Here is a 24,034-nt window from a genome sequence, read left to right as displayed (position 1 = left end):
TTGGGTGGCATGTTTATGTTCTAAAAAAATGATTCCAATAGCCATATGAATTGAAGGAAGGCAAGAGTACCAGAAATCACTTTGAAGCTGAGGTAGTAGTTGAATTAAGAGATGAAGATGGTTTTGGACTAAGGTGGTTGTAGTAAAAATGGAGAGGGGTGTTCATGAGGCAAAACTGATCACATAAACAAAATGCGGAAAGCAGTATTTAAAGACTGGCTCACTGTCATCAATATTCAAGTGGGTCAATGTGGGCTTTGTATGGATATGGAGAAACCACTCGCAGACTGTGACAATAATCTGAGGAGGTCATGGAACTTGAAATTGGGAATGGAAGTTGGAAGACGTGTTTGTGACATTAAAAATCTCTCTCTATATATATATAGATTTTTTTGACCCCAAAGTATTAAGTCTTAGTGAATTGAGTTGGTCTTAGTGGCTAGAACAAGAAAGTAGTATGGGGATGAAAAATGACTGAGTCATTTCATAAGTGTTGTCTGTAGTGCTAAATAGCTGTAAAGATAGACATAAATGTGATTCTATTTGGGAGGACATCAGTACAAATTTGAGGTTGAATTAAAGTGATAAGATGTGTAGAGTTTGTCAAGGAAAGAGGATAGAGAATGAAGAATAGCAAACTAAGGCACTGATTCTGAAGTTGGTGGAAGGAATAAACAGGTGTCACCCATGACTTGGCATACATCTGGGAACATAGTACCTCTCAGTAAATCCCTTTTTAAGGCCTCTTAAATTTTAGCTATTTAGTTTATGTTCAACAATTGAAATAAGCAGAATCCTCTCCCAAATGTCTGTAGTTTGCCACATTTAAGAATGTTACATTGTTGTCATAAGTAGACTTACAATCATTTTGAAATGCATAGAAATATTGAATCACTACGTTGTATAACAGGAACGAACATAGTGTTGTAGGGTAATTGTACTTCAAAACAAACAAGCAAGTAAACGCATAAAAAAAGATCAATTTGTGGTTACCAGAGGTGGGGTAATTGGATGAAGGCAGTTGAAAGGTACAAACTCCCAGTTATAACATACATAAGTCAATAAGTGATATGATGTACAACATGATGAATATAATTAATGCTTCTGTATGTTATGTATAAAAGTTGTTAGAGTAAATCCTGAGTTATTATCACAAGGAAAAAATTTTTATTTCTTTAATTCTATATCTATATGAGATTATGGATGTTCACTAAACATTGTGATAATTATTTCTTAATGTATGTAAGTCACTAGGCTGCACACCTTTAAGTTATCTAGTGCTCTATGTCAATTATATCTCAATAAAAACTGGTAAAAAGAGAATACATTACATTGAGATAAGAAATAAAGGGAGGAGAGACTAGCTGGAGAGTGTTCATATAATCCTAGAAATAGAGAGTTTAAATAATGCCTTCTAAATATTTAATTAGAACTGATGAGCAAGTTATCCAATATATGCTTAAATTCATAGAAATTTTTTAAATAAAAATATGAGCTTATTCTTTCAGTAAATATTTCTGTTTAAAAACTATTTATTTGTTTTTGGCTGTATTGGGCTTTGTAGCTGTGTGGGCTTTCTCTGCTTGGGAGGGCTGCTTTCTAGCGGTGTTCTGGCTTCCCATTGTGATGGCTTTGCTTGTTGCAGAACACAGGCTCTAAGGCACACGGGCTTCAGTAGCTGTGGGGCGTGGGCTCAGTAGCTGCGGCTCCCAGGCCCCAGCACATGGGCTCAATAGTTGTGGTACACGGGCTTAGTTGCTCCACTGCATCGTGGGATCTTTCCGAATCAGGAGTGGAACCCGTGTCTCCTGCTGTGGCAGGCGGATTCTTCACCCCTGAGCCAGCAGGGAAGCCCCAGTAAATATTTCTTGAGAGCGTACATGCTTGACACTGTTCTTGGTTCTATTGATTTTAGTTTTGGTTATGGAATCTACATTTTAAAGGAGCGAGATAATCAATAAACAGGTAGATAAAAGAAAATATCAGAGAGCTATTGGATATTTATAAATCATGCCAGGAAATGGAGCTCACTTTAGATTGGATGGTCAGGCAAGGACTTACTTGAGGAAGCAATGTCTAAAGTGACACCTTAAAACATAAAAGCATAGTCATTACACTATTTAAGTCTATAAAGAAGGATATATACTTCACTATCGGTTTACATAAGATTAATGAATCTATCTGTGTTCAGTAGCAGTAAAAACCTTGATTTGATTTATTTTGATTCTTCATTCAGGTCCATAAAAGACAGAAAAGAAGGGCAGAGAGCAAAACACTGAACATGGATGTGGCTCTTTGTGTGCTTTACTTCCATAATTCTGCATTCAACTTCAAAGAAAAAGCTACAGGCATAGTTTTTTCTCTGTTTCTTATTTTGCCTATGAACTTCAGAGTTCAGTTTTAAAAGCATTTAAAAAAATCAACCTGATATTAATATATTCATGGAGACTTTTTAGCTACGTCGTGATAAAATGTTTTGTAAAGCAATACTACCAATAACATCAGGCAAATGTATCACAAGTTTTGACTGGGTAATGGGGTTTTTCAAAAGTAGTCATTGGGGGACTTCTCTGGTGGTCCAATGGTTAAGACTTTGCCTTCCAATGAAGAGGGTGTGGGTTCCATTCCTGGTTGAGAAGCTAGGACCCCACATGCCTTATGTCCAAAAAAACCAAAACAAAAAACAGAAGCAATATTGTAGCAAAGTTAATACTAAAAAAAAAATAGTGATTGGAACTGGGGCTAAGAAATATTTGTATAGTTAACAGAAAAGAGAGGACTTGAGCCAATTCATTGCTAATTAATTCCGTATCAGTAACTATATAATTTATATGGCAACCCACTCCAGTGTTCTTGCTTGGAGAATCCCAGAAGCGGCAGAGCCTGGTGGGCTGCCATCTATGGGATCGCACAGAGTTGGACACGACTGAAACAGCTTAGCAGTAGCAGCAGCATAGAGATTAAGGACATTTTTCCCATGTCTAATGATATTTATATTTCAATACATTACAAAATTTTTAACTTGTTGAAGTTATCAAGTAACATTTTTCTTTTCAAGACATTTCTTAATTGCCTGCATCACAATTTTGAGAAATATTGGCATTTTCTAATCATATGTGCTTAATGTAGTTTTGGGAATCCATGTTCAGACTTGATCTATTGTTTAACAGTTTTAATTAATTTTCAAAAATAGGCACATGTGCACAGACTTTTAAAAAGTTAAAAGTTGCATAGAGCTATATGGTTAAAAGTAGGCCCCAGTTATTTGAGTTTTACTCTTTAGAAGTAACTAGCAGTTTCTTGAGATTTGGAAACTGTTTTAAAATTTAAATTGAAATTCCTTTGTGTGAAAGTTCCTCAAATTATAATTATGTTGGACTTCAAAACATTTTTCTGCTTTTTTACAACTTTCTCTAAACTACAATGTCAAGATTGGATTTAAAGATAAATCATTAAATATCTCAGAACTGTTGAGGTTATCTTTGATGAATGCTGGGCTTCAGTGAAATCATATTGTTTATTCTTTTTGAAATTCACATTTCAGAGCCTTAAAGGAAAGTTATGGGCAGTGTCCCTCAGAAAGGTATTCGTGTATGCCTCCAGGGATTTTGTGAACTTTGTTGTGACTACAGGGAGTTCACAATTAGGTTTAGTTTGTAAACTATTTTCCTTACAGCCCCAAATACATGACAAACTTTCAAAATGCCAAGATAATTAGTGGTTCTCCATTCATGTCAAATTAACTAATCTCTAAGCTTTGACCTGAGCCCTCATCAGTATCCTTCTCTTCAATTTCTGAACTCTTGTGAATCAGTTAAAAAATTTCAGAACAGAGCATCCTCATGGAATAAAAAGAAGATGATTCTCAGTTCCTAATCTCTGTCCTAACAGTGGCCTAATGTCCAGTCCTCCTTTCCCTTAGTAGGCAAATTAGTAATTCATGTGTCTATTGTGCAAAATCCCCTTAATTCTTGCTGTTTATCCTTCCGTCAGGGTTGAAGTTTAATCAGACATTCTGTGAAGCTGTTACATTCTTCTCTCTAGTTTCAAAGCTAACCTTTCAGTTCAGATTGTCCACCTTGGAGCAACAGTGACTGACAAAGGCGAAGTTGCAGCAGCATTGCCTGGTAGTATGAAGAAGGAGCATTATGCAGTTAGGTAAGTGAATAAATAATGACTTAAATTTTCTCAATAGCATATTATAAAGAAACCGTTGGACATCAAGTATATTGTTAACTAGTGCCTAAACTGGGGAACAAACCAAGGATGTGAGCAAACATTACTTTCTCATCAGTCACAAGTACGCTGACTGTTCTAGAACAGACAAGGAAAAGTGAGGTGAGAGGAAAAGAAAGCTTATTAGACACTACGCTAGGTGCTTTACATATATGTTTTCATTTAATCCTCCTGAAAACTTTATGTAAGCCTCAGCCTCATGTTTCAGAGCCAAAACTGAGGCTCGAAGAGATTACTTACAGAAAGAAGAGTCAAAAGGAGGAATATATAGATATCACAGAATCAGGTCAGGATATTCTTATATTTAAACAAACAAAAACTCAATAGAGAATATTATAATTTATTTATCTATCTCAATAGTTAAGAAAAGCATCAAGTAAATAAAATCTCAACACTTTGAATTTATAAATGGTCAAAATATCAGGTCATTTAACAGAAAATAAAAACCAGAGACCATTTGATGGGGAAAAATATAATAACTGTAAAGTGAATTGAATATTTCATTTTGAGTTCAGTTGCCATGGTATCATGGAGATATAATTTATAAATGCATACTTGCTTCACATTTTACATATTTAGAAATTACATCTACATTCATAAGTATATCAGTATTTGAATTTCTTAACCAAAAAATATTCATTTTTATGTTTGAAAATTTTCCAGCTTTACTGAGATACAATTGTCAAATAAAAATTACATATATTTCAGGTGTACAATGTGATAGATTTTAAAAATTTGTTTATTTTTTAATTGAAGAATAATTGCTTTACAGAATTTTGTTGTTTTCTATCAAACCTCAACATGAATCAGCCATCAGTTCAGTTCAGTTGAGTCGCTCAGTTGTGTCCGACTCTTTGCGACCCCATGAATTGCAGCATGCCAGGCCTCTCTGTCCATCACCAACTCCTGGAGTTCACTCAGACTCATGTCCATCGAGTCAGTGATGCCATCCAGCCGTCTCATCCTCGGTCTTCCCCTTCTCCTGCCCCCAATCCCTCCCAGCATCAGAGTCTTTTCCAATGAGTCAGCTCTTCACATGAGGTGGCCAAAGTACTGGAGTTTCAGCTTCAGCATCATTCCCTCCAAAGAAATCCCAGGGCTGATCTCCTTCAGAATGGACTGGTTGGATCTCCTTGCAGTCCAAGGGACTCTCAAGAGTCTTCTCCAATACCACAGTTCAAAAGCATCAATTCTTAGGTGCTCAGCTTTCTTCACAGTCCAACTCTCACATCCATACATGACCACTGGAAAAACCATAGCCTTGACTAGACGGACCTTTGTTTGCAAAGTAATGTCTCTGCTTTTCAATATGCTATCTAGGTTGGTCATAACTTTTCTTCCAAGGAGTAAGCGTCGTTTAATTTCACGGCTGCAATCACCATCTGCAATGATTTTGGAGCCGAAAAAAAAAAAGTCTGACAGTGTTTCCACTGTTTCCCCATCTATTTCCCATGAAGTGATGGGACCGGATGCCATGATCTTCATTTTCTGAATGTTGAGCTGTAAGCCAACTTTTTCACTCTCCACTTAGGTATACTATGTATCTCCTCCTTCCTGAATTTCCCTCCCATCCCACCCCTCTAGATTGATACAGAGCCCCTGTTTGAGTTTCCTGAGCCATACAGCAAATTCCCGTTGGCTATCTATTTTACATATAGTAATGTAAGTTTCCATGTTACTCTCTCCATTCATCTCTCTCCTCTCCTCTCCCCATGTCCATAAGTGTGCTCTCTATGTCTGTTTCTCCATTGCTGCCCTGCAAATAAATTCTTCAGTACCACTTTTCTAGAGTCCATATATATGCATTAGTATATGATATTTATCTTTCTCTTTCTGACTTACTTCACTCTGTATAATAGGCTCTAGGTTCATCCACCTCATTAGAACTGACTCAAATGCATTCCTTTTAATGGCTGAGTAATATTCCATTGTATATATGTACCACAACTTCTTTATCCATTCATCTGTTGATGGATATCTAGGTTGCTTCCATGTTCTCGCTATGGTAAATAGTGCTGCAATGAATAATGGGATGCATGTGTCTTTTTCAATTTTGGTTTCCTCAGGGTATATGCCTAGGAGTGGGATTGCTGTTCTTGCCTGGAGAATTCCATGGACGGAGGAGCCTGGAGGGCTACAGTCCACGGGGTTGCAAAGAGTAGGACACGACTGAGCGACTTCACTTTCACTTTCACTTTAGTGGGATTCCTAGCTTTTTAAGGAATCTCCATACCATCTTCCATAGTGGCTATATCAATTTACATTCCCACCAGCAGTGCAAGATTATTCCCTTTTCCCCACACCCTCTCTAGCATTTGTTGTTTGTAGACTTTTTGATAGTGACCTCACTTTCACTTTTCACTCTCATGCATTGGAGAGGGAAATGGCAACTCACTCCGGTGTTCTTGCCTGGAGAATCCCAGGGACACAGGAGACTGGTGGGCTGCCGTCTCTGGGGTCGCACAGAGTCGGACACGACTGAAGTGACTTAGCAGCAGCAGCAGCAGCAGCAGCAGACTTTTTGATGATGGCCATTCTGACCTGTGTGAGGTGATATCTCATTGTAGTTTTGATTTAGAAGGAATGATGCTAAAGCTGAAGCTCCAGTACTTTGGCCACCTCATGCGAAGAGTTGACTCATTGGAAAAGACTCTGATGCTGGGAGGGATTGGGGGCAGGAGGAGAAGGGGACGACTGAGGATGAGATGGCTGGATGGCTTCATGGACCTGATGGATGTGAGTCTGAGTGAACTCTGGGAGATGGTGATGGACAGGGAGGCCTGGCGTGCTGCGATTCATGGGGTCGCAAAGAGGCGGACACGACTGAGCGACTGAACTGAACTGAACTGAACAATGCACTTCATTAATAATAATAACAATAATAATATTTTACCTATTTAGAAATTACATCTGCATTCATAATATGTTAGTATTTGAAATTCTTAACAAATTATTACTCACTTTTATGTTTGAAAATTTTCCAGCTTTATTTAGATACAATTATCAAATTAAAATTATATCTATTTCAGGTGTACAATGTGATAGTTATATATATATATACATATACACACACACACACACACAGACTGAAAAAATTACCACAATCAAGTTAATTAACATACCTATAACCTCACATAGTTACTGCTTTTTTGTGTGTGTGGTGAGACCACAAAGACATATTTCTCTGTTTTAAAAAAAAAATTATTTCTTTAGGTGCATTGGGTCTTGGTTGCCGTATGCAGGCTCTTACTTGTGGTGTGGTAATTTTTCTTTAGTTGTGGTGCAAAAGCTCCAGAGCAAACCGGCTCAGTAGTTTGCGGCAGGCTTAGGCACCAGGTTAGTTGTTCCTCAGCATGTGGGGATGTTAGTTTTCTGACCAGGGATGGAACCGGCGTCCCCTGCATTGGAAGCCAGATTCTTAACCATGGGACCACTGGGGAAGTCCCTTAAGCATAGTCTCTTAAATTTACCGTGTAGTTTTTGTTGTTTTTGCTGTAAAAATTGTTACTGTTTCCGTTTGGTTCAAGGGTTCAGAGAGGGCTCCAGGGTTGTTGGAAAACAAAACAAAACAAAACAAAACAAAACAAAACAAAACTGCATAGAGGCTGCAGAGAGAAGCTTCAGGTAGAAACCCTGACACCAGAGGGTCTTTCACAGGTCGCTGGGCTCCAAAGGCTCCTAGTCGTTGCTTGAGGGTGAGCCTTTCAAAGCGATACTCGCCCAGGCCGGCCTGGGGACCAGCCAGCCTGTGGAGGTTGGTCAGGTGGTCGCCATCTTGATGCGCTTCCCCTGCTCAGGTAGGACGGGCTTTCCAGGAAGTCTCCGCGGTGGGGGCCTGGCGGGAGGAAGTCAGGCCGTGAAGATCCAAAACGGCCTGGTTCAGGGTCTTCTCCATGAGAACTGCCGCTTCCAGAGCGTCCTGGGTTTTTTCGCACTCGAGACGGCTTCTGCTTGTCCTGGAAGAGGGCCGGTTTTGCATTTTCACAAGGCTCGGGGCGCCCTGGCACTTTCCCTCAGCCGATTGGCGGGAAAAGTGCCCCACATCCTCCAGAGCCACGTCGTGACTGTCGAAATAGAAGCCCAGAGACAGGTAAGTGTAGAGGCCCGCGCAGCCGCAAGCTGACCAGGTGGTGGACGGCAGCCTCCATCTGGGTAGAATAATTTTGAGGAATATGGGAGCTCACAGCTGATGAACGGTAAGGAGCTAAGCTCAAAAGCTGGTGTTAGCTGGTCCCGGAGGCCCAGGATAGCTGAGAAAAAAGGGAGAAAAAAGGGGGTTTTTTGGCAGCAATGAAAGCCATGTGAGACCTTACCTCCCTGACCAGAAATGGAACCCATGTCCAGTTGCGGTATAAGGGCGGATTCTTAACCACTGAACCATCAGGGAAGATCCATAAGACAGCATCAGTAACTAACTGTTGTTCACATTCTGTACATTAGATTCCCAGAGCTTATTCATCTTATAACTAAAAATTTGTATCCTTTGACCAACATCCCCTGATTCCCCTCACCCCCAGCCCCTGTCATCTACTCATTCTACTCTCTGGTTTCATGAGTATGACTTTTTTTAGATTCCACATAAACAAGTGAAATCATACAGTATTTGTCTTTTCTGTAGCTGCCTTATTTCACTTAGCATAAGGCTTCAAGTTTCATCCATGTTATAATTGGCAGGATTTTCTGTTTATGCTGAATAATATTCCTTTGTATATATATAAATATTATACACAAAGGAATATTATATATGTGTATATCTGTCTATCTATCTGTAGCACTCTTTTTTATTAGCCCTTCATCCACTGGTAGATACTTAATTTGTTTCCATGTCATGGCTATTGTGAATACTACTGCATTAAACATGTTAAGTGCATATATCTTTTTGAGTTAGTGTTGCTCTTTACTTTGGATATATAACTAGAAGTAGAATTGCTGGATCATATGGTAGTTCTATTTTTGATTTTTTGACGAACCTCTATACTATTTTCCATAGTGGCTGGATCAATTTACGTTTCCACTAACGTTGCATGAGTGTTTGTTTTTTTCTCCATGTCCTGGCCATAACTTATTTCTTGTTTTTTTTTTTTTTTTTTTTTTTGGTAATAGGGATCCTAACAAATGTCAGGTGATATCTCTTTGTGGTTTTGATTTGCATTTCTCTGATGATTAATAATATGGAGCAGTTTTAAAAGTATAGTTGTTTCTTGGTATTCTTGGGGAATTGTCCAGGATGCCCATGGATACCAAAATCCAAGGATGCTCAGGTCCTTTATATGAAAATGGTGTGGTACAGCCAGACCTCTGTATGTGTAGGTTCCTCATCCTCAATTTAACCAACTTCAGATAGAGTTAGAAGTTAAATGTAAACCTTGTGGATACAGAGGGCTGACTATACCTGTTTGTCATTTGTATGTCTTTGGAAATAAGTCTGTTTGAGTTCTTTTCCATTTTTTCATTAGGTTATTAGTTTTGTGTGTGTGTGTGTGTGTGTGAGTTCTTTATGTAGTTTGAATATTAACCCCCTTAACAGACATATGGTTTGCAACTTTTTTTCTCCCATTCTGTAGGTTGCCTTTCATTTTGTTGATTCTGTACAGAAGCTTCTTAGTTTCATGTGGTCTCATTTGTTTATTTTTGCTCTTTTGCCTGTGTATAGTGTGAAATATTGTCTTTAATTTCATGGAAAGAAATTTCATGTTCATTGGAACTATGTTTACTATAGATGATGATATGGCTGTACAAACATATTAACCCTAACTTTAAGTAGTGACAGTTTGCACTGCCTTGTGTCTGAATATGCCAAAAGTGTCTTTGATGATCAAAAGAAAGTTGATATTAACATAACCCACATTTGGTACTCAAGAATAATCAAATATATAACATTTTTTCCTTTAAACCTTTGAATTTAAACACACTCTTGAATTTGTGGTTCTGCACGGAGAAGGCAGTGGCAACCCACTCCAGTACTCTTGCCTGGAAAATCCCATGGGCGGAGGAGCCTGGAAGGCTGCAGTCCATGGGGTTGCTAAGAGTCGGACACAACTGAGTGACTTCACTTTGACTTTTCACTTTCATGCATTGGAGAAGGAAATGGCAACCCACTCCAGTGTTCTTGCCTGGAGAATCCCAGGGACGGGGGAGCCCGGTGGGCTGCCATCTATGGGGTTTCACACAACTGAAGCGACTTAGCAGCAGCAGCAGCAGCAGCACGCTCTCCTAACTGCATGGAAAGCAAGTTGACACTGGGCAAAACTGTAACATAAGGGATGTTCATAACTCCTAATTTAGTAACGGATTGTTCGGCTCCTTTTGCCTTCATAGTTGTTTCCTATTCCTACACCCTTATTCCTCCTTGAAGACAGCTAGTTCTTTGTCTTTTCTGATTTTACCCTGGTAATTTTTGCTGTAGGGATGGGATTGGAAGGAACTAACTCCTGAGGTAAAAATTGCTTATATGGTTTAATGCCTTATTTCTTAAAACACAGTGTAGGTCAATGGAGTGAAAATTGTTTTATTTAACAAGCACTCACTCACCATTCTGTGTGAGTGTTTTATAAATGTTAATCATTTAATTTTCACAATAACCTATTAGGTAGACTTTTCACTGTGGAATTTCTCAAATAATCAGTAGAGGAAAGGTTGGGAAACAATTGATCCCTTTATGTTTGAAATCATTTCGTGAAATGAAATTCTGTTTCAGTGGCCAGCCCCATTTTTACTCCCATGATGATAATTATGAACCAAGACAAATCAAGCACAGGATCTTGTGGTCAGTCTGGTTTTCTGTGTGGTAGTGACGATAAGACTCAATTAGACCCTTACAACAGGAGTTTTACTGACTCATGTTACAAGAAATGTTCACATCTAATTTTAAAAAGTTTTACAGAGATTTGCTAATTCTTGAATTTTTACTATATGTATAATTGAAGTGTAAGTTAATTTTTTATGTTATACACCTTTTATATGTAGTATTTTAGTAGGTTAAAAAGTTTATTTTTGACTTTTGGAGTATCTAGTATGATTTCAGTTTTAAAATTTAAGTTTAAATTTTTAAATTCAATTTTAAGTTTATAAAAACATGCATATTCTTAGAGAAGGCTTTCTTCATAAGAGTGAAAATGAATTGTATATTTATTCTCAGTAATAGTGCTATATGTGTGTTCTGCACTGTGCTGTGCTTAGTTGCTCGGTTGTGTCCGACTCTTTGTGACTCCATGGGCTGTAGCCTTCCAGGCTCCTCCGTCCATGGGATTCTCCAGGCAAGAAAACTGGAGTGGGTTTCATGCCCTCCTCCAAGGGATTTTCCAGACCCAGGGATTGAACCCCTGTCTCTTATGTCTCCTGCACTGCCAGATGGGTTCTTTTTTTAAAAATTAATTAATTAATTTTAATAGGAGGATAATTATTTTACAATATTGTGATGGTTTTGCCATACATCGACATGAATCAATGATGGGTGCACATGTGTCCCCCCCATCCTGAACTCCACTCCCACCTCCCTCCCAACCCCATCCCTCTGAGTTGTCCCAGAGCACCGGCTTTGAGTGCCCTGCTTTATGGATCAAACTTGCACTAGTCATCTCTTTTACATATGGTAATATACATGTTTCAGTGCTAGTCTCTCAAATCATCCAACCCTTCACCTTCTCCCACATAGTCCAAAAGTCTGTTCTTTACATCTGTATTTCTTTTGCTACCTTGCATATAGGATCGTCATTCCTGTCTTTCTAAATTCCATATATATGCATTAATATACTGTATTGGTGTTTCTCTTTCTGACTGACTTCAGTCTGTATAATAGGCTCCAGTTTCATCCACCTTATTAAAACTGACTCAAATGTGTTTTTTATAGCTGAGTAATATCCCATTGTGTATATGTACCACAATTTCCTTATCCATTCATCTGCCGATGGACACCTGGGTTGCTTCCATGTCCTAGCTTTTGTAAAGAGTGCTGCAATGAATGTTGGGGTACATGTGTCTCTTTCAATTTGCCAGATCGGTTCTTTACCACTAGCACTGGCTGGGAAGCCCAATAGTCCTACACAGAGGTATTAATATATTTTAAGAGTATCATAAATTCTTTTTTAAATTTTTAGTTATTTAACCCTGTTTAATGGGTGTCAATATTTAAATGTGAAATCAGTTCAGTTCAGTTGCTCAGTCGTGTCTGACTCTTTGCAACCCCATGGACTGCAGCACGCCAGGCCTCCCTGTCCATAGCCAACTCCTGGAGTTTACTCAAATTTATGTCCATTGAGTCGGTGATGCTATCCAACCATCTCATCCTCTGTCGTCCCGCCTTCAATCTTTTCCAGCATCATGTCATTTTAACTGTTGAATAATTATTCTCTATCCAAAGACTTCAAAACCCCCTTCTAAGTATATGAAAGAATGAAAGGATTAAAATTCACACAATAACTATTTTAACTGGATTATTACTTAACTTTTTAGAGTATGTGGAAGAATCACTAAGAAAAATTATGTAAACAGTGAATGCAACAGAAAAGAAAAAGTGCTAAGAAGAGTAGACTGATTTTAATTAAGAAATATGAAGTTATAACTTTAATTGCAAATCTCATATGAAAAATTGATAGGAAATTTGTCTACTCTGAAGCTTATTATTATATGGTACTTATATAGTATTTATCATTTGACTTCTCAACTGATAATTTCTCAAAAAAAATCTTTGAAGAAATAGTACAACTTTGTGGTTAAGGTCAATACAGACAGGTGATAACAGTAATTCTTAAACTGTATTGTAGTTATGGTGGATTAAGTCAGACAAAAAAAATGTGCAGCTCAGTTTAACATTATTCATTTAAATTACTGAGTCATATTCTATGAAACATTTTGTTGATACTATGACATTTATGACAGCTGATTGGACCTACCCAATATATAGGATGGAGGACAAATTCTACACATTGATAAGAATTCCGCCTTCCTTATGAACATCGTTTAAATTCAGAAAAGCATTCATCTGTATTGCAGCTGCACTTTGTGCTTAAGAGATGTACTTCTAGAACTAGTTTTTGCAATACTGATGCTTTGCAAACTTACTATTTAATAAAAATTGAATTCTGGATAATTCCCTTTTGTCTTCCCATCTACCACAGGGAATTAAGGAGGAGGAAAATAAAAATAAAAGCTTGTTGTAATGAAATACCTAGGGAAAAGATTATAGAGCCTCTTATTTTTTTTCCCAATAGCTATAAATTTAGGGCATTCAAAAGAATTTATGCAAAATCAAAGCTGAAATGAAAACTTTCTCTTTTTCCTAGGGAATTTAGTTCAGTGACTATAATATGCTCATACTACATCTAAAGTCAGAAATGAGTTGATCTGTAGCTTCACTACATACAGATTCCTTGAGAAGCATCATATGATTGTTGATCTGAAATGTGCATTAGATGTATTATCTAAATGTTGTCAACCACTGTAGTAAATTTATGACAAAGTAAGAAAGATACTTTTTCAGTGATTCACATGAGAGTTTATCATATTTCAAAATGTTTGCAATTTATTATTAGTCATTGTTTCCTGCACAGTTATTGGTACCAATCACATTTTACAGATTAGGAAATAATTTGGACATATACTAAATAAAGTCTAAATAAGGTAGAATCATTATCAAGATGTTTTACAAAGATGGGATTTGGGGACGTGTTTACAAAGATGGGGTTTGGGGGCATGTCCTTGGACTTGAATGAAGGAAGACTAAGGAAGACTAATCTTCCTGGCTTGCAAATTCTATACTAACTCTACCCAAGGCACTACTATGAAAGAGCATGCCCATTCTCCTCAAGACTCACCCCAACTATTCTGTGTAGATGCATTACTGGATCATAACTCAGTATGCTCCAGAGTACAAAGTCTCATCCAAGAAGAAATGTTTTATAACCAAGGAGATTGTAAAATTCTGCTAATTTATATTGACAGAAATCCAGGGAATATAAGAAGGAATGAAATCTAAGGGTGTTGGAACATGGATGGTGGAGTAGAACATTGGGTTTTGTCACTTTTATGGATGTGGGTGCTCTTAACTAAAGATTCTGAGTTTAATGCCCTTAATGCCTGTATGAGCCCCTGGTGGCTCAGAGAGCCCCTGGTGGCTCAGACAGTAAAAAAGTCTGCCTGCAGTGCAGGAGATCTGGGTTCAATCCCTGTGTTGGGAAGATCCTCTGGAGAAGGAAATGGCAACCCACTCCAGTATTCTTCCCTGGAGAATCCCATGGACATGGAATCACAAAGAGTCAGACATGACTGAGTGACTTCACTTTCACTTTTAATGCCTGTATAGCTGGTAGACTCTAACAGTTTATTTGCTTGGTTGACTGAAATTTAGATTCAATGGTGAGGAAGGGATGCCATAATTTCTTTGGAATAGTAGAAGTCAAAAGCTTATGGATATAGGAATGTTGGAGTAGGTTTATCATACATGTCATACATAGCCAGCCATTCCTAACTACATCCCCTGAGCCATCCCAGAGGACACTTTACAAAGGCTTGGGGAAGTAAATTAGGGAGGGAAGCACCTGAATCTTTGAATAGCTCTGTGGTGAATTCTTCTGTAGTCCAAATAGCAACACTTAATTTCCAAAAACACATCGGGTATATTTACTATAATGAGTAGCAGAGACATGGTGGTCCAAATTAGAATGTTTGGGCCTGCAGGAATGTTTAATGAAAGGCAGTCCTCTCAGTGGGGAGGATTTCAAGCTGTCCGTTTGCCTGATTTGAGATATGGGTGGAAGTACATTGTATTAGTTTGCTAAAGCTGTCATACAAAGTACCGCACACTGAGTGAGTTACACAACAGAAATTTATTTCCTTACAGTTCCAGAGGCTAGAGTTCAAGATCAAGGAGTCAGAGGGGAGATTTCTTCTGAGGTTTATCCTTAAATTGTAAAAAGTCCTCTTTCCCCTATGCCTTCACAATTTTTTCCCTTTGCATGTCTGTGTTCTAATATCTTTTATGAACACTAGCTATTGCTGCTTCCCACGAACAGATAATGTTTCTACCTGGGGACCCACATGGTTCCATTGAATTCGGATGTCAGCCGGATATTTTGGGCTTCTCATTCCACTAGACCAAGAGGCTAGAGTGATTAATCCCAAATTACCGATTACCCTTTGGAGGTGTGGGTGTGTATGTTGTGTCTCTGTGTGTGTGCATACAGGTAGAAAAAGCAAGAAAGAAAATGTGCAGAATTGATACTGTCTTAATTTTTATAGCTGGTCATGAAACCATGGTTGATATTTTAAAAACTCCTTCTTCCATTACCGATTTCCTGTTTCCTTTGCCTTCCCTAATCCAGGACTTCAGTTGGTCAGTCCTTTGCCTGGCAAGGTCACCCACCCAAACTTTAATACGTGATGGATCTCAATCCTGCTCTTTTTTCGTTAGTTGTAGTTTTTCATTAATTTTTACTGTTGGACATGGAAGTTACTAAGAAGTGCCCAGAGAATTCCAGATAGTGGTCTCCGTGCCCTGTTGGGTAGGTCAAAGGAGTCACAATCAAGACAATGAACACATCTGACACCCCAGTTGGTTCCCTTTTATTGCTTTGTAATTTCTCTCCCCTAACCCTAGCCCTCCGTTTCTCCCCGACCCTCACATACCCAGGTATTCTCTAAATTTTATATACATTTGATCACACAGTGCATATTCTCTCTTTTTTTTTTTTTTTTTGTCCTGGCCTTTTCTTCACTCAGTGTAATCATCTTTCAAATCATCCATGTTATTGATTGCATCAGTAGTTCAGCTCTCTTTATTCCGAAGTAGTATTATAGTATTATTTTCTGTTGTTTTAATCGCTAAGTCATGTCTGACACTTTTTCAACCCCATGGACTGTAGCCCACCAGGTTTCTCTGTCCATGGGATTTCTCAGGCAAGAATACCGGAGTGGGTTGCCATTCCTTTCTCCAGGGGATCTTCCTGACTCAGGGATCGAACCTATGTCTCCTGCATTGGTTGGTGGATTCTTTACTACTGAATTACCTACCAGGGGCTTCCCTGATGGCTTAGCGTTAAATAATCCACCTGCACTGTAGGAGAAGCAGACTAGGGTTCGATCCCTAGGAAGATCCACTGGAGTAGGAAATGACAACCCACTCCAGTATTTTTGCCTGGAAAAAATCCCTTGGTCAGAGAAGGCTGCCAGGTTCCAGTCTATGAGGTCACAAAGAGTTGGACACGATTGAGCGACTAAGCATGCAACACAGCACATATTATAGTTTATGGATGTATCACCATTTGTTTGACAAATATTTATTGACAGATATTTGAATCATTTCCAGTTTTTGACAATTCAAATAAAGCCTCTGTGAACCTTTGTATCAACTCTCTGTATGGATATTACTTTGATTTCCCTTGAGCAAATACCTAAGACTGGACTAACTGAATTATATGATAGTTGTTGGTTAACTTTTTAAGAAACTACCAAACCTTAAAAAAGTTATTATTTAAAACCAGCACAAGGGTTCTAGGCCCATATCCTCAGGAATTCTTCACATGGCCAGTCTTTTTAATATTAGACATTGAAATAGTGTAGTAGTATCACTGTGTTCATTTGCATTTCCATGATGATTAGTGAAACCATTATTACAATCAAGATATATCCATCACCTTAGAGAATTTCCTTGGTATTTATTTACCATTCATGTATTTTGTTTGGTAAAGGTGATTATTCAAATCTTTAACCTATTTTTCAAAGTGGATTTTTAGAAATTATTAGTGAGTTTTGGTTTCCTGACTTATTTTGGATACAAGTTCTTTATAAGATATATAATTTGCAAATATTTTCCCCTAGTTTGTGGTATTTATTTTCATTCTTTTAACAATGTCTTTTGACGAGTAAAGTCTTTAATTTTGATGAGGTCTAGCTTATCAGTTTTTTCTTTTATGGATTATGTTTTTGTAGTTACAAAATCTTTGACTAACCCAGTGTCACACATATTTTCTCCTAGAATTTGGGTAATTTTGGTTTTATATTTAGGTCTATGATCCACTTTATTTTTAATATTTGTGTGCGGTATGAGGCATGAAAGTTTATTTTTTTTCTATGGCTATTCAGTAGTTCCAGGGCCATTTGCTGATAGTTAACAATTCATATTAAATTTTCTCTTTTCGAATAACTAGTGTGGTTTCTATTTCCTGACTGCACTCTGACTGATACAACCTGGCTGTCTCGTGAATTGTGATCTGGATTTCTAAATTTTTTAACTAATATTGTTTTCTAGATTGTCACAGCATAATGCATAAAGAGTGTCAAAATGGAGTCCTCATGATAAACATGTAGTTAGTAATATTCATTTTGTTGTAAATAAGTTTAAGAAGTTCTGATTACCCAATACAAGGTGATGAAATATTTTAAGAGGAAATGAATGGTTTCCCAGTCAATGCTCCTATGTTTTAAACTTTGGATTCTGAGCACATCTAAGGTTTTGGATTGGAATGGTTATTGTTAAGTGTTAATGCAATAGCTAAGTTAAAGTATTAAAAATAAATGACTATCAATTTGTTTTTCCTACATATTTCTTGGATATAATGGATGAATGGAGGGATAATTTACGTTGGATGAAATCAACCTGCCAATCAACCAGTTAATTAACCAACCAACAAGTAAACAAATTGATGCCTAGATCCAAAATCAAAATAATGGAGTTAGTGAAGTAATAGATGTCAAAAAGGAAGTGTTTTGAACCTTTTTTGGTGACTTAATCACTCATTCTTTTCAACTATTTTTAGGTCATAATACAGATAGAATAGTGATAAAAATGAAGGCCCAACAACTTGGAATCCCTCAAGGGTCTGAAGTTCCTTGTCATTAGAAACTTGATCCTTGAATCAGATTTTGTTTTTTGGATCTTGGTAGGAAGCAGAACGTGGAGATCATAAAGCATATATTTTGTGCTTTTGAACCAACTGCTGCCTGTGCTTTCTCTTTCATAACAATCCCAGGTTTAGGGCATGTTGTGAATTAATGAGTATATAGGTATGACCTATATACTCAAATAGACCAAGCCTATTATTTAATGAAAAAGACTGTTCCTTTTAAGTTAATGATTTGAATATATACATACCCTAAAAGTAATTCTTAAATTTCAAACGTTTATAAAATAGCCAATTGTGCTGTTTCTTTTGCAGCTTGACCAAGCATTCATTTTCTTTTGTACAGTGAAGAGGAAAAAAAAAAAAGTTTGTAATTTTAAGAGACTTTCTAATGAGGCTGCAAAGAGCCAGGATACATTTGAAATACCGAGAAAGAATTTAAAACCAGTTTTTAGACCAAAGAATAAAGGAGAGATTGGTTGATAAACTACTCAGAAATAGAAACCATGTTAAAGGTGATGTTTTGGCTGTTAGGCTTTCTTCAGGCCTTAATATATAAAAATAACATTTTTATATTTCTTACTCTGCCCAAGGAAGGCCTCAAAGACAGAATGCTGCCTTTAACCTTAGTCTACATTCCATGGAGTATTTTAAAGACTATAAGAATATTGCTGGGGCAAAAATGATTGGGGCTCTGAAAGATCAGAAGAAATCTATCATTATTTTTTTTTAAATAAGCAGACACAGAGAACTTCATCTAAAAAGTTATTCTGAATTCAGTGTTCTAGCCAGAGACTTTTGTAGTAAATAAATAAGACTGACCTAGAGTTCACTGTATTTCTGGATCTGAGTGTTACTTTCTTTTAGGTTGGTTTACTTGAAACTTCACCTACTTTTCTACAATAGATTACTTATATTTTAGTTTTACGTCAAATAGTGGATTAAAAAGTAATTTCAATTGATAACCAAATTGCTCAATACATTTTACTTATGTTTGCTTTCATAACAGCTTGAAAATATTATTAAGTTATATGAAGATATTTTCTAGAGATTATTAAAATCATACTATTTTATTTTTTTCTCATTTTATTTTGTATATAGAGTTTTTTAAATAAATGAATTAACAGTCTAGGAGAAGTAAAAATCACAGAAATCAAGGCATTAATTCAAAAAACTATTGGCAAGTTGGTCTTTATATATTTTTTGAAAGGAAAAATTTTAATATGCATTATATATTAGATATTACTATGTCAACACTGAATTTCTTTATTTTTGATATTGAAGTATAGTTGAATGACAATATTATAATATATTCATGTATGTAACATAGTGATTTTATATTTTCATACATTATGCTTCATACAAAGTTATTGGTTTGGCCAGAAAGTTCATTCTTGTTTTTCCACAACAACTAATAGGAAAAACCCAGAAAGAACTTTTGGGTAACCCACTGTTACAATGTTATTGACTGTATTCCCTGTGCTATATATTACATCCCTGTGACTTACTTATTTTGCAACTGGTAGTTTATGCCTCTTAATTCCCTTCATCTGTTTTGCCCATCCCCTAACCCCTCTCCCCTCTGGCAACCACCAGTTCTCTCTGTAAGTCTGTTTCGGTTTTGTTGTATTTGTTCATTTGTTTTGCTTTTTAGATTCCATATGTACAGTACTTGAATTTCTCTGTCTGACTTATTCCACTTTGCGTAATACCCTCTAGGCCCATTCACGTTGTTGATCTTTTTGTTTGTCTACTGAGCAAATATATATGCTCTGAAAAAATGTTCATCTTGACAGGTATGGCCAGGTGCATGCATGGATTGTGACATTCACTGAGGAGTGCAAGACTGTGTTCTAAATATCTAGGTAGCTGCCAAACTCACCAACTATTTGGGTCACTTGTGAATAAAATATGGAAGAAATATCTGCATAGAATATGGAAAGAGAATTGCAGAAAGGAGGGCACTATTGATTATTGAAAGTTAACTCTGAACCAAATGCTTTTGCATAACTTATCTTGTTTAATTCTCATTAGAGATAAAGCAAATTCCCGCTACTATATAGCTAGAGAATGTCATATCCAGCACTGATGTGTTTGCTCTCCAAGCTTGCTTCTCTATGACACCAAGTTACCTCTTAAATATATACCAGGTAATATTCATTCATTAATTTGGTAGGAAGCAACAGCTAAATAGTATTCCATCTAATACTATGAAATATATTAAATACTCATGAAAAGTTACATCTTTAGTATTAACTTTTATGTATTCTATAAAAACATGTAGATTTCATATGCTGCTTTTAATTCAAAGTTTATTTTTAGCTTCATTTTCATAATTTTCAGTGCTGATATTTTATAATATTGTTTCTGGGGTAAAATGGATTAATGTAACCGAAATGACTAAGTAAAATAAAACAGGCATACCTCTTTTTGTTGCACTTCACTTTATTGTGCTTCACAAATACTGAGTTTTTGACAAATTGAAAGTCTGTGGCAACCCTTTGTCGAGCAAGTCCATAAGTTCCACTTTCCAATAGCATTTGTTCACTTCATGTCTCTGAGTCACATTTTGGTAATTCTTGTCATAGTTCAAATTTTCGTTATTATATAGTTACAGTGATCTATGATCAGTGATCTTAGATGTTACTGTTACAACTGTTTTGGGGCACCGTGCGGCAACCATGTAAGATGTTGAACCCAATCCGTATACGTTGTATGTGTTCTGACTGCTCCATCGAAGGGCCGTTCCCCTGTCTCTCTCCCTCTCCTCAGGCCTCTCTATTTCCTCAGGTAAGGTACCAATTAATAACCTTATGATGGTCTCTTAAGCGTTCAAATGAAAGGTTTAGAAGTCTCTTACTTTACATCAAAAGCTAGAAATGATTATATCCTTAGTGAGGAAGGTCCATCAAAAGCAGAGATAGGTCCAAAGCTAGGCCTCTTGCATCACTTACCTAAGTTTTAAAGGCAAAGAACAAGTTCTTGAAAGAAATTAAAAGCGCTAGTCCAGTGAACATTTGAACGATAAGGAAGTAAACATCCTTATTGCTGATATAAAGAAAGTTTTAGTGGTCTGGATAGAAAATGAAACCATCCACAACATTCCAAAAGCCATCCAGAGCAAGGCGCTAACTCTGTTCAATTCTCTGAAAGCTGGGAGAGGTGTAGAAGCTACAGAAGAAAAGTCTGAAGTTAGCAGAAGCTGCTGGTTCATGAAGCTGAAGGAACAAACCCATCTTTACAACATAAAAGTACAAGATGAAGCAGCAATTACTGGTGGAGAAGCTGCTGCAAATTATCCAGAGGATCTAGCTAAGATAATGAATGACCCTGACTACACTGAACAAAAGACTTTCAGTGTAGATGGAACAACCTTATATTGGAAGAAAATGCAGTCTAGAACTTCCATAGCTAGCGAGGAGACATCAGTGTTTGGCTTCAGAGCTTTCAAAGATTGAATGACTCTCTTGTTAGGGGCTAATGCAGCCGATAACTTTAAGTTGAAGCTAATATTATTTATCATTACAAAAATCTACTTTTTGCTTGTGTTCTCTGAATGGAACAACAAAGCCTGGATAACAGCACATCAGTAGACAACATGGTTTATTGAATATTTTAAGTCCACTGTTGAGACCTACTGCTCAGACAGAAAGATTTCTTTCAAAATATTATTGCTTATTGACAATGCATCTACTCACCCAAGAGCTGTGATGGAGAGGCACAAAATTAATGCTGTTTTCATACCTATTAACACAACTTGCATTTTATAACTCATGGACCAAGGAGTAATTTCAACTTTGAAGTCTTGTTATTTAAGAAATACATTTTATAAGACTATAGGTATCAGAGAGATGATTCCTCTGATTGGTAGGGGCAAAGTAAATCAAATGTCATTGAGAACATTCATTGGAGAAGGGAATGGCAACCCACTCCAGTGTTCCTGCTTTGAGAATCCCATGGACAGAGGAGCCTGGTGGGCTCCAGTTCATGGGGTGGCAAAGAGTCAGAACCAACTTAGCAACTAAACCACCATCATCTTCAAGGTATTAGTCATTATTACATTCACCTATTCATTGTAAAATCCTCTAGTAGATAACAAAGTTCATCTTCAATGACTTATAGGGATTCTACAGTGATTAACAAGATTTAGATTAAACAAATCAGTGGTGGGAAAAATTGAATAAAACGGAATTGCTTATTTTGCTTTCTGAAGGACTGAGTGTCTGTTATACAAGAAAATATCATGACGGTGATAATGACCTTTAATTAAGACTTTTAGAGATGTCATTTGTAAGGAGTCTAATGCTCAGAATGTCACTACTGAACTGGAAGCTCATAGAGAATGTAAAAACAAAGCAAATAGGTCTAGGAATTTTCCTGCATAAATTATTTTTATTTAACAAGGAATGTAAACCTTCAGTGCATCTCTCAGACACCCTAACTCTGCTCACAGAAGGTGCTGGCACTTAGTTTGATGTGCTGTCCCTCTGGTTCTGAATGCCTATTGTTAAAACTGGGAAATAAGATGGAAAAATGTATCTGGGTGGAAATGTCACTCTGTTGATTTGTGAGCTATAAATGTTCACCTTTTAAAAATAATTTAAATGTATAAATGATTAATATTTAAGTTGATATAGCAGCAAAAAAAAAAAAAAAAAGAACCACGTGAGCCATCCTATACTTTGGTTGTTGCTTTAATATAGGATTTGCACAGGTGAAAAAAAAAACCATTCATGATTCATGCCAAGAGGTCAAAATTTCAACATTAACCGGGGTTTGGAAGAGGTTGATTCCGACCTTTATGGATGGCTTTGAGGGGTTCAAGGCTTCAGTGGAGGAAGAACTGCAGAGGTGGTGGAAATAGCAAGAGAACTAGAATTAGAAATGGAGCTTGAAAATGTGACTGAGTTGCTGCAATCTTGTGATAAAACTAACAGGTTGAGGGGGTTGCTTCTTATGGATGAACAAAGAAACTAGAGGAAATCTATTCCTGTTGATGATGCTGTGAATATTATTGAAATACAGTGAAGGAACTTAGAATATTGCATAAACTTACTTGATAAAGCAGTGAGAGGATTTGAGGAAATTGACTCCAATTTTAAAAGAAATTCTACTGTGAGCAAAATGCTATCAAAAATATTTAATGCTACAGAGAAATCATCTGTGAAAGGGAGAATAAAAAAGGCAAACTTCATCATTGTTTTACTTTAAGAAATTGCTACAGCCATCCCAACACTCTGCAACCACAACTCTGATCATTTAGCAGCCATCAACATTGAGGAAAGATTCTCTGCCCACAAAAAGGTTGTGTATAACTTGCTGAAAGCTCGGATGATGGTTAGCATATTTTAGCAATAAAGTATTTTTTTCTTAAGGTATGTACATTGTATTTTTAGGCATAATGCTATTAAATATTTGATAAACTACAGTATGGTGTAAACATAACTTTTATAGGTACTGGGAAACAAAATAATGTGACTTGCTTTGTTGTGTTATTTGCTTTATCACATTGTTCTTACTCAATAAAGAAATCATCCAAAAACTGGATATCCTATAAAACTTGTATATTTTATATTTTGATGGTAACTCTGAGCTCTTTTTCAAATTTTATTTTTAATTGGAGGATAATTGCTTTACAGTGTTGTGTTGGTTTCTGCCATACAGCAGTGTGAATCATTCATAAGTATTCAAGTATACTCTTGAATCAGTCAAGAGTATGTTTCCTCTTTCTTGAACCTCCCTCCCACCCAGTTATAGGCTCTTATTAGTTAACTTTTATACTATTTAGTATTTAGTAAAATTCTTTTTGAAAGCACCAAGTCATATTTTATGTTTCATTCACTAATAATAATAAACTAAATCATAGTAGATGAACTCAAAGTCAAGTAAGATTTTCAAATGAATTGTAATTATTTTTAAGATGGGAAATCTTGTGCTATTTTTCACTATCATAGTTTCTAAAG

General features: G+C 36.7%; 2 pseudogenes; both read left to right on the top strand.

Moving 5' to 3' along the window:
- The first annotated feature begins 192 nt into the window (after positions 1 to 192).
- On the top strand, positions 193 to 22,748 carry LOC114114963 (tigger transposable element-derived protein 1-like; annotated as a pseudogene).
- Positions 22,605 to 23,394, top strand: LOC132657155 (tigger transposable element-derived protein 1-like; annotated as a pseudogene).
- Positions 23,395 to 24,034: the final 640 nt, after the last annotated feature.

The sequence above is a fragment of the Ovis aries genome, chromosome 5 (genome assembly GCF_016772045.2).
Source record: "Ovis aries strain OAR_USU_Benz2616 breed Rambouillet chromosome 5, ARS-UI_Ramb_v3.0, whole genome shotgun sequence".
Lineage (NCBI taxonomy): Eukaryota > Metazoa > Chordata > Mammalia > Artiodactyla > Bovidae > Ovis > Ovis aries.
Note: the sequence above shows the minus strand (reverse complement) of the source record. Positions and strands in the feature narration are given on the sequence as shown.